This window comes from Pholis gunnellus (genome assembly GCF_910591455.1).
Source record: "Pholis gunnellus genome assembly, chromosome: 4".
NCBI classification, from domain to species: Eukaryota; Metazoa; Chordata; class Actinopteri; order Perciformes; family Pholidae; genus Pholis; species Pholis gunnellus.
In genome coordinates, this window is record NC_136530.1 from 8,640,492 (window position 1) to 8,657,843 (window position 17,352).

The following is a 17,352-nucleotide window of genomic DNA, read 5'->3' on the forward strand; positions in this document are numbered from 1 at the left end:
GTTAGAGGTTTTCTTTCAATGGAGTCTGGTAGTTTTGAAGAGAGCATATATGGATGCTAAGGCTTCAGTTCTCTGTAAGAAAGGGCTGTCTGACGGCAAGGGTAAAGTGGTGAAAATATTCTAAATATAGCGTACACTGAAAACAATATTGATTTTTTTTTACATGGTCCATGGCTAAAACATCTTTTGCCGCTGCCCCCATCCACAGCAGTACATGGCTTTGACTCCGTATGTTAACTCCTGTCTACTTCTCCAAGCTGGGGACGTGCCAACCGTCATCTATGGCTATGGATACAAACCTCATTCAACCCCACTTCAAAACATCCAAACTATCCATTTAATCGTCCCACTGATGAGTCATTTCTGAGAAATATAGACCTTTATTCAAAAAAAGAGAACACCACACTTAAACTTATAGGATGTATATTGCACCTAATTTGGGTATACTAATCAACAGCCTTTGTTCAGTTTGTGCTGTATAGCTCCATAATTACCAATCTCTTGGCAAAAACATTTCCATTCTCACTTCGTTGCTTTGGAAAAATCAGTCGAGCTTACACAACATTAATTAGAGAGGCCTTTCTCGTCTGGAGGCCAATGCTACACTTACATGATAATAGAGTTTATGAAGGTGAAATGTGATTGAACAAAGTGAAAAATAAGAATGTTAACATATTGTTGGTTGGTCTTACCAGAGCTCCAGAAGGTCCATCCTGTCCCCTGTTACCTAAATGACCTGGAAATCCCTAAAATGAGACACAGAAAATATGAGATCTTTTTGTAGTTCATTTGGATGAAATATATGACTAATTCAATTCTAAAATCCGTTAAAAAAACGTTATCCGTACTGGAGTGAAACGTGACATAACATTCATTAACCAATACTTAAAATTACACAATAATATCATCCTCCAAGTATTACAATTTTAAATCAGACTCATCATTTAAACAGTCGACAATATTTGACGTCATTTATATAATTCTGATCACCTTCAGGCCTTTAGGTCCAGTATCTCCAAGGACTCCAATCAATCCCTACACAAAAGGTTTACATATATAAAACACATGGCTTCTTTAACATCTTTATCAGCAATAATTTGAGAGGTACCATCCTTAACTGCATAAACGTTATTTTTGGACAAACTAAACTGATAGACTTTTAAATAGACGTTTAAATAGGAAATGGCTGTTGTTTGTAAGAGCATCATGAATGATTTGATCATGAAATATTTATTTAAGTCTACAATCTACAGATATAATTGTAAATATATAATAAACAGCCCATGTTATGTTATGTAACTATGTTAAAACTGTTAATTAAAGCCATCTAATCACACGTATTATGAAAAACTATACAAAAATAACAGTGAATAGTAAGTGAATATATGTTTGGACTGGACGCTGTAGTAACACATAAGGACAGAATAAAAAGTGTAGCCACATAGGAACCTTAATACCAGGTTCTCCTTCACGTCCTCTCTCTCCAGATTTTCCCATCTCTCCCTGGAAGCAGAAACCACATCAGTAGTGCGGATTTAGCACAATGACCAACATCTAGAATAAACTTCATCTCCACTCACTCATACTCACAAATGGACCTGGCATTCCAGAAAATCCTGCTCGACCTTCTCGACCCTTTGACAGGAGAAATTACCATAATTGATTAGGATGTATTGTGTACTCTATGTACATACAAAGATATTAAAATAAAGGTGGTCTTTAATCCTTTTCCCACTTGTTCCACATTAATTAATATACGCAGTATGCATCTTTGTCCTACCTTGTTGCCTCGAGGTCCAGGAACTCCATGAATGCCACCTGGCCCTCGATCTCCCTACAAAAAGAAATACTTGTATATGCTTGTATCCATTCACACACATGCACAATTTCACAATTATTTTTCAACTGAAAAAACATTTCATGTTTCTTTCTGCTTTCTTAAAACCCACCTTCAGTCCATCTTTCCCCTGCTTCCCTTGCTCCCCTATGATGCCATCAAAGCCCTACAAGCATGAAGGCGGGAATAAAACATTCCTCGATTATTACCGTCGCTATAGCATCGTTAGCGAGCATGTCCTCACTCATCACGTTTATTTCACTCACACTGGATCCTGGAAGTCCTGGTGGCCCTGTTGGTCCTCCAAGTCCTCCAAGTCCTGAAGGGCCTCGACGCCCCTTCAATCCTCGTTTACCTGGAGGTCCTGGAGGTCCCTGTACACAAACACAACAAGACGTTGAACTGAGCTACTGATCAGTCAATCAAATTATCCACAATCAACAGGAACTATCCATCTTACCAGGTCTCCGTTGAACCCTGGATCACCCTTATCACCGCGCTTGGCTTTCACCCCCTGGTAGAGAAAAGTGCACATTTAGCTCAGCACTTAGGAACCAAAATGGCTGTTGGAGTATAACTTGATATGAGGTCATTAAATATTTCCATTCATTTTAATTGAGGTAAAATTGCTATAAGTAATCTTACGGGATCACCTGAGGGTCCAGACTTTCCTGGATTGCCATTGGCTCCCTGAAATTAAAAAGAAAAAAAACATAGATTCAAGCTTCAACATGACATCACTACAGCACATCTTCATATCTTCTCTGGGAATTAATTTGGTTTGTGCAGAAGGTTTGGCCTTGTTGTCTCACATTAAGTCCAGATGGTCCAGGTTCCCCTATGTCCCCTTCATCTCCTGGATTACCCTGGTGACACACACAGACCGCAGATAACAGAGTGACCCTAAAATGATCCCGGCAATCTACTGCTGAATTGTTTCTGGTTGTGTACTCACAGGGTTTCCTTTAGGACCCGGAGGTCCATCTGGTCCTGGTTTTCCCTGTGAGAAAAAGAAAATCAAGTTGTTTTCTTTATTCATAATATTTTGTCTTGCACGTTATTGGTGACATTAAAGGAAAATAGGAGGAATATTCCTCTCTTTGTAAAGAAGGAACTTCATTTTTCATCTACAACTTTAACCAACTTACACTGATTGTCTGTTTCTGTTTCTGACTCTGATTCTACAATAGAATGAAACGCTTCAAAGGGTTTTGTTGTACCTGGGGGCCACGGACACCGGGAAACCAGACTGCTCCATCAGGACCACGCTCTCCCTAAAGCAACACACACACACACACACACACACACACACACACACACACACACACACACACACACACACACACACACACACACACACACACACACACACACACACACACACACACACACACAACACACACACACACACACACACACACACACACACACACACACACACACACACACACATAATATAGCTACAGGTTTGACATTTTTTAAGGTAAGTAAATGCGATTAGCTTCTAATTGTTTCTTCTCTGTGAGAAAGAGTACATCTGTAAGTGTCACCTGTGGTCCAGCTGCTCCTCTGGCACCCAGTTCACCTTGATGACCCTGATGGCGTTAAGTATTGTTTCAATGTCAATGTCTGTTTATTAGTCAATTTGGATTATAACTTGATTAAACTAGTTGTTTTCTTACCGGAGGTCCTTTAACTCCGAGGACGCCTTCTACTCCTCTGGGGCCCATTTTTCCCTGATCAGAGGACAGATAATGAATGCACTTCTTACCTCATCATCATTTTATCCAACATCACTATTGTATCTATTTTATGAAGACATTGCAGTAGTATATTGTGTTAGAAAACTTACAGGTGGGCCTGGTGGTCCACCAAAGCCTTGAGATCCAATCTCTCCCTGAAAATAATCATCAGTGTTCAAAAAAGAATATCAGTGGTATCACAACTTAAAGGAAACAGGGCTTAGAGTCTGATGATCAATATGGAGTATATTTTATAGTTATTGTTATTGATACAGATATAGATAATTGTCACCCAGTGAGCTGTATGACACTGACCAGAGGTCCTGATAATCCCAGAAAACCAGGAGGACCTCTAGCTCCAGGCAGTCCCTGTGCACAAAGGACAGTTCAGATGTCATGATGTAGACATTCACAACAACATGTAATTGTTTTCAGCACAGTAAAACAAATCTTGTCTATTTTTAAAATTGACTATAGTGACGGGGCAACGAAAGGGGCTGTCATTAAATAGTAAAGTAATCCGTACTTACTATGTAGCCAGGGACACCAACGACGCCTCTGACTCCTTTATTTCCCTGGTAACAACAGATAGCAAAATCAGAATTACATACACCAGCTGTGTGTGTGTGTGTGTGTGTCATTCTTTGGTGGAATCTAACCTTGTCCCCTTTTTGTCCTCTGTGTCCCTGCGGTCCAGCCTCCCCATAATAACCCTAAAGATGGAGAAACAGGGGTTTGACAAATAACCATAATCAAAATGCTCCAGTCTAAAGCTAAAGGGACAACTTCACAAAAGAATACCCGACACTTCTGTAATACTCAGTGCTTACAATTTGACAAGTGAATTTGAGCCACTAAAATAGTGTGAGGCTGAATGCAACACAACTTAGACATTTTGACAGATAGATAGATACACATGTATATTTGGGTCTCCATAACTTCAGTCCCCATAACATTAGAAGTCCAGGCCACTCTTACCCACTCACCCAGCTCCCCTTTGCTGCCCTTGTCTCCTCTGTAGCCTTGGGGACCCTTTGGGGGCAAGTACGGAGAAAAGGAAAGAATTGAAATGTGTGGCTGGAAATGACGTATAACATTTAGATCATTACAGAACCAAATACACACATATTTTACATGTCTCTTAGCAGATTTACCTGTTCTCCAGGTGAGCCTGGAGGGCCCGGATCGGCGTCCTGTACTGGGGTGCCATCTTGCCCAGGTTGGCCCCGAGGGCCCGGCATTCCTTGTGGTCCAGGATTGCCCTGAAGTACACAACGCAACATGTAATGCAGTTTGCCTGGTCTCAAGAGAACTTCTGTTGCGGAAAAACAGATAATCTGATATGTTTTCTTATTCGTATTACAAATCAGTGAGGAAGTAGTTAATTGAATTGTATTGTACCATAATGTACTGTTTTTTTAAACATATTGTTAGTGTGCTTCCTGTTGAAAACATATTTTGTGGTAGTAGTGTTTGTGTGTTGGGATATTGGAGCAGACATCGTAGTGAAAATGGATATCCATGTTGTTCTACATTTATAAAGTCAAGTCAATGCATTATCAATCAGAGCCGTCCTGTAGTTATGAGTTCAATGTGGAGTTTCGGTCACTAGGACTGCAGAGACTGTAGTAATGTACAGTGTGTGAAGCTTAGCATTGTCTTTCTAAATGTCTGGCACTTGAACAGGTGTAAATATAATACTCTTTTAAAGTATCGGGTGATGAATTGAGTCATAAGAGGCACAAAGCCTCGCTGTAGACTCTAATAAGATGCAAATAAAGTGGAGATACCCACGATTTTCCCTTGAACTCCTTTTCGTCCTTGTTTCCCGGTAATTCCAGGTGGCCCCTGGAAAACAAAATTAGCCACAGGAGTCCTTCAACAATCTCTCAATGTTTGGTATTGTCATGGTATGATAATTGCCTTTGCCTTTTCAATTGGTCAATAACACTTTTGTCTACTTACAATTGGTCCATAATCTCCTAGAGGTCCAGGAGGCCCCGGAGGCCCCTTACGTTTCTAAAGATAAAAACAAACCCAGTCACAACATATCCTCATGGTATACCAGTACATTTGTATTTCTTTTACAATAGATTTTATTTACAAAAATTATACTTGTACATAAATCTTGTATCGGAAAAATACAGATTTTAGGTGCATTCAAGTTTTTTTTCGAACAAACACCCACCGGCCATGAAGAAATCAGCTTTTTATAGATCTTCTTTTTCTGCAATGACATGAAAAAGACAAGAGTCTTTTTATATTGTAAACCTCTTTCTCTTACAAATTATCCTCGAACCAATTTGCATTGAATTTATTCTAAACTTCAAAACAATAACCCAAACATGACAAGTGTGATTATCAGCAAAAACAATCTTAACTAAATCGGCAAACTACTTATTTCACCAGATCCAAATTTAAACAAGTGTGTACCTTGAAAGCCTCCCACTCTTCCTCAGAGGTTTTAACTACAACAATGGCAGATATCCCAGGAGGACCGATGGGGCCTCTATAACCTGTCTGCCCGGTCCTGCCCATAACGCCTTGATAACCCTGAGAGGACAGAAAACAATGTCTCTTTGATGGGGAAAACACTTGATGAGTCTAGATTACATCGTCTACATTTCGATCAACGTGGACAGAGATAGAAATCTGGCTTTTTTATTCACAATTGATAATTCAGGGCTCCATTTTTGACCACTAGGGTGCAGAAGAAATCCACAGAAATCTGACAAAAACAGCCCTGAGATTAATTTCCCATTGAGCCATGAGTCATTTAGCTTCAGTATACGATGTATTTACATATATATATATATATATATATATATATACACAATACATCAAATATTAACCTGACCTTAAATTTGCTCTTGCAGAAATAATTCCATATGGAACCAACATTTGCTGTATCTGAGGTTTAATCAGGGGTGGAGGTGTTATTGATCTGACAGAGAGAGTTGGCCACTTTCCATCAAACATAAGTGATGCACTATCAGAAGTCATGTAAATGAAAACAGGACCCATGGTTTTGTTTGGCTTAAGTAAAGTTAATTAAATATATATAGACTATCAACATTCATTGATTTTGTGAGAATTACAAGTTACAAGTTACAAAATTACAAGTTGCCCAAAAATAAAAAAGAAGATAATAGAATGGAGGAATTCAAATGGGATGTGCTGCTCTCAGGCAGAAGAGGAGATGATAATTACAACATGAGCATCTTAGCTGAGTCGTATTTCTTTCAAAACACCTGTAACACACACATGTAAGGTTGATATTCACTTACTTTGTATCTCTGGTTTGGTTGACCAACTCTTGAGAAAAATGTACTTTAGTTAGCTTAGATAGACACTAGCTCTCTTCACTTGCCACGTCTTTCTTTACATTCTTTATTATTTTATTTATGGCTAACATTTCAACTGTTTACCCCTCACTTTTAGCTATGTACCATTACTTTAAAAAAACTATTTCAACTGTTTCTCCATTACTTTAGATAACTATTTTAACCATTTAGCTTTACATTACCTTTAACTAACTGCTTCAACTGCTCTGCTTGCTTGCTAGTTTTTACACACTCTAACGTTGTGTTCAGGTGTTGTAGCTGACTCTATATAAGGATGTATTTTTAATATTTAAAATAAATAAAAAATGTTCCAATACCTTTGAGGTACCCCACATTCCCCCCCCCCCATGTAACACGACCCCAAAGTGACTGCAGAAATACCCCTGGGGTACAAGTAACTTTACAGTTTCAAGCTGCACACAAGGGTGCTGAGTTGTGAAGTATGTTTGACACACGTCTGTTTAGCACTCTCAGCAATTCATCTCAAATTAATTTTGTTGATTCAAGGTTTAATTTAAATCATACTTTGTCTCCTTTAGGCCCTGGTGGTCCTGATAGCCCAGGTGGACCCTGCAACCCCTGATAAAAGAGTGAGGAAGAACGGTTAGATCTGGATAATCATCCAAACATAATGTACTATAACATATTAGGACTCATTGATAACAGCAGGGTCGGATAAAGCAACTAAGTTAAACTTTATCTGTGCTTATTCCCTAGACAGAGAACAGTTAAACCACAGCAGAAGGTATCCCAGGTTATCATGTCTGAATTCTAATTGATCAAATTAATGATCAATTAGTTTTTTTCTTCTGGTACGACAACACTGTATACAGTCTTGCAGTCTGTAGTCTGAAATTCCAGAAGGGTCACAGTACCACAGTTTCCTCCCCTCTACCACACACACACACACACACACTTGCATGTCTTTATAGGTGCTAGAATTGACACAGATACATGTTGCCATCTCAGACATCGAATCAGCTCCTCGCAAACTCAATTTCATACGAGGTCATGACAGAAAATGAGATGAGAATATCACACAAATGTGATTAAAATGTCCTATGTGGTTTGTTTATGCATTTATAACCTTATTAACACTCTGTACTCAGTGTCACTGTGAATACATCTGACGTTTAAAGTATACCAAGACCGATACCGACAAAAATAACTTCAAATGTGAAATCCGGCTTTGGTTATTGATTATGAACATTTACACAGGTACTGCTAAATGTAAACAATGCCTTACCCTTTGACTTCTGATCCCAGGTCTTAATCTTGCCCCCTGACGTCTGATTGTGTTTGTCGGCGGCTGATTGGCTACTTTAACAGTCTGCTGTGGGGATTCACTCTCTGATTTGATGAAGGAGGCTTCAGCGCCAAACTGGGAGATCCGTTCAGGAGTGGACTGATTATAATCCTCAGAAATGGCAGTGTCATTATCAAAACTTTCTTTTTCCTTCCCTGCATGCCTTTGCACTTCCTCCTTCTCCTCTAAATCTATTTTGTCTGTCTCTGTCCCGCTCGCCTGCTCTCCACCTGGAAGTTGCTGTGGTGATGTTTCTGTTCTGGGTGAAACATCCATTTCCTCTTTTTCTTTCACCTCACCGGCTGAAACATTACTCGTCTCAACCTCCGTGTTCCTGGCGCTTAGTGCTTCTCCGCTCTGGAGTGGGGAAGTCAAAACAGTCAGGTTTGAGTCTGGATCTTTCTGAGGTGCAACAAAGTCCTCAGTTACATTTTCCTCTGTATGTTTTAAGAGTTTAGCTGGTGGATCTTCTGAAACTGGAGGTATAGTGACTAGTGGCGATGCCTCCTGTCTCCCCTCCCTTACTCCTCCTTCAGATGAAGGGTACACGCTGGAAGTGACAAACCCTGATTCTGTGATGGGGCCTGAGATATGAGTCGATCTAGTAGCAAACTGTGGCCCATTAGAGAAAGCAATCTCTGTACTTGCAGTGTCTGCATCTTCTGATGACACACCTGTTGCTGTGGGGTTCTCGGGTTGAACGTTAAGGCTTGAAATGGTTGTTTCAGCAGTTTCCTCGTTACTTGTTCTGGAATCTTCCTTTGCTTCAACGATCACTTGATGAACTTGTCTCGGGTACTGGGCAGTTTGAAGTGTGTGTCCTGAAGGAGTCCTGGTTATGATACTTCCTTCTGTGCTCCGCGGTTCCTCCGTTGTCTCGAATATGTCAGGGTGAGCATTAGAAAACTGCTCATTTCCAGTCAGAGAGGGAGGCTGTGGTTCAGTATCTCCACCTTGATTTACCTCCTTACTCACAGCTTTTGGTTTATCCTTTTCTCTGTTGGTTGAGTTTGCAGTCTGAGCGTCTGTGTCAGCCTGGGTTTCCCCTACAGCTGTGGTGTGCACAACCGTTGGACCAGGATGTGACTTCAGAGGGGAAGTGCTGCTCACTGGATCCAGTTTTGGTGTCACCTCAGTGGGACCGGCCTGTAGCGTCGTGTCTTGGGGCGCTCTGGGTGACACTCTGATCTCAGGCTGAATGGTCACCTCATCTATAGCAGCAACCTCCTGGGTAGAAGTTTTCATAAGGGAAAATATCAATTCTGGACTGTTTTGTAATTGCCTCCTCAGGCATCCCAAGCCCTATCATTAAATAGCTCTCAAGCAATTTAGCGATTAGTCCAATCTAGGACTTTATTAAATTAATAAATATCAGCAGTTAAGTAATAACAGTAATTAATCCCGAAGGGATGCAATCAAACAAACACACAGGAATGAAGACCATGCTTCTTAAAGCAGAAATTACAGTTCAGTATTGTTGCTCTCTGTGGCGGTGTTAAAAGAGTTCAGAAATGGAAACACTCCCACAGACAAGGATGGGATCACATACAAGTATATAACATGCAGTTAGTGTCCAAAACAAATCATATTTGTATGATGTTAAACCTCTCTGAGACAAACATTACCGTAGTGGCCTCTACAGACAGACAGGACTGGTGGATGAATACTTTGAAGGACTATACATTCACACTAACATGTCATCAATTAATTCATTTTTCACTTATTCTTCCTAATAAGACTTGTTCTAACGAGACTGTGTGGTCGTGTACAAACTAAGCTTCATTGTTATTTCCCTGAACTGCCGATTAGTTTTGTTGCTTGAAGTTTAGCGAGCTCACATAATTCCCAGCAAAGCTCCACCTAACTTTAAGCTGTTTATGCGCCCGTTTCACAAAGAGAGACTTTGACTGTGGCTTAGATCAAACTTAAAGTCAGACTTCAGATAGATCTAAATTCATTGGTTGCACAAAACTGTCTAGTTCTTGGAGGACTAATTCGCCCTGCATTCTGGATAAATTAAGAATTTCTATCATACTATAAAACATGGCAGAAAATGTTTTAACAGCGAAGACTGTAACAATACAAAAAGCTAGCATAAATTCTCAATGCAGTGCTAACCGTGTTAGTCCTTCTAACATTTAAGGCTTGAAATAAGTCAGCCTTTATACTATTCTAAGAGTCAAAATAAGACCGGCCTAACACTAAAGATTGTTCTAAAATATATCTGTGATCATCAGCCAGTGTAAATGAAATCACCTGTGTTGGAGTGCCAGGCCTTTATCTATAAGGGGTCAGGTTTAGTGATAAAATACTGCACATAAAAAGCAACAAAAACAATCTATTTCTAATACGATAGTCTTTATTTCTTGTTTGTTGTACTTGATGGAGCACTGTGCCTGTCTGTTAAGTTTGTAATATCAGGAAAATAGAGCAACAAAGCAGATGTTATCAGGACGTAAACCGTGTGAGTAAAGTCCTGCAGTGTTTGGTAGCTGACAGTAGTGTGCTGTTTGTACCTGTGTGTCTGTCGGAGCTGAGCAGGTGCTGCTGTGATCTCCACAGTGCTGCCCTGCTGCTGTTGGATCTCCTAAGACAAAGATCATCTGCTGGATGGTGCCCTGAACACACCACAGACACACAGGAGACAGTAGGTGACCATTTTGGCCCTTGTACTTCACAATGCCTGCCATAAAGTTATATATTGGTATTATTTTCATTTTTCACTGAATCAAATCGTATCACCAACTTCAATCCTGATCATCAATATTCATTCACAGTCAGGGAGATGTCAATGATTAGCAACAACATTCATTTTGATGCATTTTAATTGTTTTGTGTAGTGTCAAATGTATTTAAAAAACTTCCACTTTTACCTTAGAGGATAAAAATGTCCTCGTCCTAAAACTGCTATAAAAAGACTACATATTTATATTATTTCCCACTTTCATTGAGTTAGATTTTTTAAACAAACATAAGTCCTGATCATACCAAATATCCATTAATTTTCAGAATTTGAACCCATCAAAGGAGAAAGAAACCTGTCTGGGATATATAAATCATTAGCAGCAACATCAGAGAAAATGGCTCAAACTGGTGGAAAATAATAAAAGCTACAATTTTAGGAAGCAATGGCCAAAGTGTTTCAGTGAAGTGTCTGTGTTTTGGCTACACAATTTACTATAGATTTATTTTAGGAGCTGATGTTGAAAAGAAAATTAAAAACAACTCACACCCAACCAAAATATATGACATTAACGCAGCAAAAATGATCTACAAATGTAAAATTGAAAAAAAAACAAATATCCCTAATGAGGCAGAGTTTCATTCCAGAATCTAGCTTATTGCTTCAGTGAAAAACATTGTATTTTTGCAATAGCAGTCAGCACGTATTGCTGTCTGCTACAGTGTCTTCTTCTATATTACCACTAGCAGGCGCAGAGGTGAGAAACATTCAAATCGTACACGTACGGCTTTGAAGGTTGCATATCATTTCAACACTGTTAAACTGCACGTTTATAACTCTACGGCTGTGGTGTAGCACATACAAAATGTAGACATTAAGATAAATTGGAGCTTGAAGAATGACTCAGGGATTTATTGGAGAGAAACAATAATATAATCACAGTTGGAATCCTCCATACGTTTTCCCCGGCCTCCAATCCCAATGGCCCGACTGTGCTGTGGATCACATACTGCTGCCATTTTGTTTCAGAGAGAAAAAAACGAGCAACGGAGAGAAGAAATATAGGCAATTCTGGCTTGATTGTAAATCCCTTTTTTGACTCATTGTTGATGTATGAGAATAATATTTACTGACTAATTAACTATTTCTTTTTTCTAGTAACTACATTGTGAAAAAAATATGTAATGTTTCGGCTTGAATTGAAATAAGTACAAATGCATAACAATAAGCTGTCAGCAGTCAACATGTAGCACTGAGTATGTAAGGTGAGATTATCCACTCATTTGTAACTACATGCGTCACTCCTTTTGAGTTTTTGAGGTTAAATTCATCTTTCTACAATTTCCCACAGTGACAAAGACGTGGACATTTTCTGCATTTTAGGAGATTTACTCGTTGATGTGAAAATCTTCTCCTGCCTTTCATCCTCTCACATGCACACGTAAGAAGCCCCCAATCCGGACTCAGAAATATGTGAGCTACTGGTGAAACACCATGTAACTCACTCAAGAAACTGGTGCGCGGTCAATAGCAATGCCAACATTTACAGGAAAACATTTGAATCTCATTAAATGCAACAGAAAAGCTCGTTAAAGATAAGATGGTGAAGCATGATTTCAAAGCCTATAAGATGATGTACTGTATCTTTTTACAGTATATTTCCAGATGGCACGAGAAAACTAAAAGATAACAATTCCAACACATCTTGATCTAATCAAATGATCTGAAAAAATAACGTTTTTAGAAATGAAGCAGGTTTTTCAGAGCCCTTTGCTTTCATAATTCACGAAGAGATAAAAAAATCGAAACAAACGGTTAATCTTTAGGTTTCTAAAGTTTACCCCAACATTTTGACAGAGATTAATGATACAGACAATCAGACTTACGCAGGTCAGTAGCAGTAGCACCGCTGCAGCACTCTGCATGGCTTCTGATTAAGGTAACTTCTGGACTCCTCTGACAGCAGCTGCTTTACACACCTAAGTTCAGGGGCTGAACTTAAAAAACACACACTCTCCCCGGAGGACTGAGCCCAGCGCTGACCACACATTTAAAGCACAGAGGAATGATGAACCCAACAGACCAAGCCCCACACTATCTCTCCTGCTTCCTGTGGCAACACAGCGCCAGACAGGTTGGTGTCCACCACTTAACACTCGGCAAGTTAGAACAGCGCGTGAACAACAACAGACACTTAGGTGTGTTGTCTACTGGGGCTGTTGCTGTACAGTCGGTGTAAGTCCTTTGTGGTCAGGGCAGATCGATGGTGAAGGTGAGACCTAATAGAAAACACAGCTGTCACTGATGTGGGCTTGGGGCTTAGGATGAGGGACAAGCTTCCTGTCCTTATCTGCCTCCTTTCATTCTAGTTTTATTCCCACTCCAACTTCAGCATGTAAGACCTACATTATAGATTTGTATTTGTATTTACTGTAAGACAAGAACCATCTAAAAGGTTTGCTGTGTTTCCACTTTTTCCATGAATGCACCCAGAGAACATCATTAGATCGTTCATATAAAGATTTTAATTATTTTAATTGATTACACCCATACTTGCCCTGAACTTTAAACAAATTAACCAACTGACGCTTGTGTTTTTGCTTAATTTGTCACTGAAGTTCACATTGAGCCCTCCCTCCTCCCTCCTTTTTTTTGTTGGGAGGGGAGGACTGTGGCCCAGGTGAGGAATGTGACATTGAGATCAGAAGAGTGAGGACGGCTGTGTCGGGTGAAGTCGGGTCTTACGGTAAAGGGTGTGTGGTGAGGACGCGAAGCTCCTCCCAGCAGCGTCAGGCCTAAAGTGTCGACCTGCGGTTCCAGGCCGGGGTGCCAGGGGACGCTCTCCTGTAGACAGCAGTCCAGATACAACTCCAGCGTGGACAGAGAGACGGACAGGGAGAGGCTGTGCCACAGTCCATCCCACAGAGGAGCAGCAGGAAACCTGTGAGACACACCTGTGAGAATCTTACAGCAAACATGGCCAGTGATTTAGTGTTTCAGCTACTGAAACAGAACAGAGTATCTACAGCGTAACACCAGGCGAAAAAGCTGTGTTTTACTGTCCTGACACACATCCTGTACTAGGAATATTAAAACCAAACAACAACTACAACTTAAGAATCATTTATGCTGATAATCACATTCACAAAGTAACTTTGAATATGATGAAGTTCGATGGAATGAGTTGGAGTAAGTTGTGTAGGTTGAAATCAGCATCGCATTATTCCATCTTTTAAAAAATCCAAATATGCAGACTTGGTCGATGTGACCTTTGCTGGGTTTTCAGTGGAGGGTCCAACATTGAAACCAATATCTTCTTATATTTTATAAAATAAATAACTCAAAGCAAAATGCCTTTAACCTCAAGTCAAACAAAACTAAACTTTGATTGGGAACTAAACCAGTTTTTGCGCTAATGTTTTGTGTGATCTGCAAAGGTTCTGAATTTTCACCCTGAATAGATTAAAACATAAACGTTTTTCACACATTCAATGGCGGATGTTTGTTTGTGGATCATTAGGTCTTCGTCTGTGATTGTGTGAGTGTTTATGTGTGTTTTCTCACTCATAGTGTTGTTCCCAGGCACTGACGACAGTGAAGAGTCTTGGCCCCACCTTCAGCTGAAGAAGCTCCTCCCCTTCCTGCCCTAAAATAACCAACAGCGGCGTCTCCTCTGACCAACGTTGACCCAGACGTAGACGCATCAGCACACTCAGCTCCTCTGGAAAACTGTCATGTAAATGTTAGCACATTCACAAATAAATGTACACACACAGAAGACTCTCCCACACACACTCGTACACGCGCTCACGTGCACATTTTTCCTTGCTCGTTCACTGGACATGGACAGCTGTGAGATGAGAATACGGGACAGTATAGATTTTACAGCCACAGATGTGGTGTCACAGAGAGACTAAAGACTTTCCTCACAGAGAGCCGCTTCACATGTGAATGTAAACTGTATCACAAAGCTGACAGATTCAGGCGGCATTAGCACAGTGTGTGTGTGTAAACAGCCAAGGTCACGTTTAACACCAAAGCCTTCAGCTAAATCCTTTCAACCTACACATCATGGAAAGATAAACAGGTCTGCCTTGTCAGACATTGTCAGCTCTGTGGAAATTAAAAATCCTTTGAAGCAAAACATATAGATTTACAGTACAACGAAGTAGAGTTCATGTGTACATTGGAAATATTCTTAAAATGTTTGATTTTGAACATATTACATAGATATTTTACCTTTATTTAACCAGGTCAATTGAGAACCAGTTCTTTTACAATGACGACCGGGCCAAAAAGGCAGCAACAGGTGGCCAGCCGTTACAAACAAATAAAACATAGAGACATCTCAATCAATCTCATACGAAAAATTACAACATCATAATATGCACAACATGTAAAAAAAACAAACAGTGTTACTGTAGAAGCAAAGTGATCAGAGACTATCGTTTGTAATGAGTTATTGAAGGAGGGTAACGGAATGAGGGTGTGGAGTTTTAACTTTTTTGCATCTCATTCCAGTGAATTTGAATCATGGATACATTATGGCCAATGTACAATAAATAACTACATTGACATATGTTCTTTGTTAGAAAGGAATAAAGTCTTATTGCTGCCAAGACTGGTGAGATAAGATTGGTAGTATGTAAGTAAGATGAGTATAGTTTGGGTCAGTGTAAAGTGGAGTGGGCGTGAGATGACACAACTTCCTGTTGTCCTGTTGACTCAATGAAATCAAACCCTATTTACTCACTGAACATGTCACCTGAGAAGTAAAGCAGTAGGTTTTTACATTAGCTCTTGGGTTGAGCCTAATTAGTAATACTTACAGAGGGCCGAATACTGTAGCTGTTGGTAGGGACAGTGTGGAATATTGTCCGATCTGATATGCTGGACACCCTCGGTCATCTTCCGTTGTTGACACATTGTAATGAAACTGTATGTCCAACAGCTGTAACAGATCCACTTCTGCAAACACAAGACAAAGATAGATTATTAATGACACTAACTGGCATCATTTCTAATGAGATTCACACTGAAAGAATTCTGTAAATTAATGTATTTCACCAAAGTGGATCGGTAATGCTCTTAATTAATGAGGCACAGTTTTACCAAAATGTTCCTATATATATCACTCCAGTGGAAATATTGAATTCACACGCAAAAAAACAATCTACAATCAACACCCCCCCCCACCCCCGCCCCACACACACACACACACACAGCCATCAGAAATTTACCTCATCCCAACTTTGCCTACCTTTCACCCCTGCAAGTGTCACATTTCCTCCGTCCCTCCCATGAGCCTTTGCTGTGGCATGAAGATAACACTGCGGAGGTGCGCTAACTTCCCCGAACACACCATCTGCATGCTTCACTACAAGCAAATAAGCTTGAAACCAGAGCACTGAGAGCAAAGATGAGCCCGGCATCATGTCCTCAGTAGACTGCAGAGAAGAACTGCTGGTGCTGGAAGAACATGGACCAGAGGGCCGGGCCTAACTGGCATCTCAGTCACTCGGCTCATGTTCTGATCTGTCAACAGCAAACTAGACATCTCACCTACCTCACCTCTGCTCTGCCTCCAGAACACTCAAACCTTTGCACCTGGTTATTTTGAGAATATGTGGGCATACACACGCAGAAAACACACACAATAAAAAGTTCCCGGAGGACTCAGTGGGACTTCAGTGAAAATCACAACATATCACGGTTTCATAAGATTCTGTGCATATAAAGCATCAACCTGTGTTATTTATCCACTCTTTGGCTAATGGCATCCTGGCTACTTTACTCTACATGTGTTTGATACTTTTGTGTGTATGTGCAACTCAAAAGGAACAAGCACAAGATGTAATTGTTGCAGACGAATTCCTTCAAGTGCAGTTATATCTTCTTGTTATTATTGATCTTTTTATGTGTTCTAATGGAGGATGTTTGCAGACAGTACAAATCTGTTGGTATCCAATTTCTAAAGCCCATTATACCGTTGAGGATGTCACTTAACCTTTCTGATAAGAAATTTAACTTTAAAGATAAAAAACCCCACTATTGCTAAATATAAAATAAGTTATATTCTGTTGGCCTAGGAGTTTAAAGGTACTGCCCTTATGTCCTATCATCTTTGTTGTCAAATCTCCAATAAAGGCAAAAAGTAAAAAAAAATAAAAAAATATATTGAAAGGTAGTAATATCAGACTTTAGGGTTTTGTTTTAATGGTCCTTTGAACAGATATGTAAACACTTCTTTTGTTAAAGTCGTTGACAGGCGTCATGATTCAAATAAAATATAAACGGTGCAATAAATTAAACATGGATTTATTTTGTACAGTTTATTCTACATATTTACCAGAAAGCTTCTCTTATCTATGAAATCCAGGCTTGATAGGGAACTCTTTGTGCGAGCTTCCCCAGGCACAGATTAGGTTGTTCTGTACACA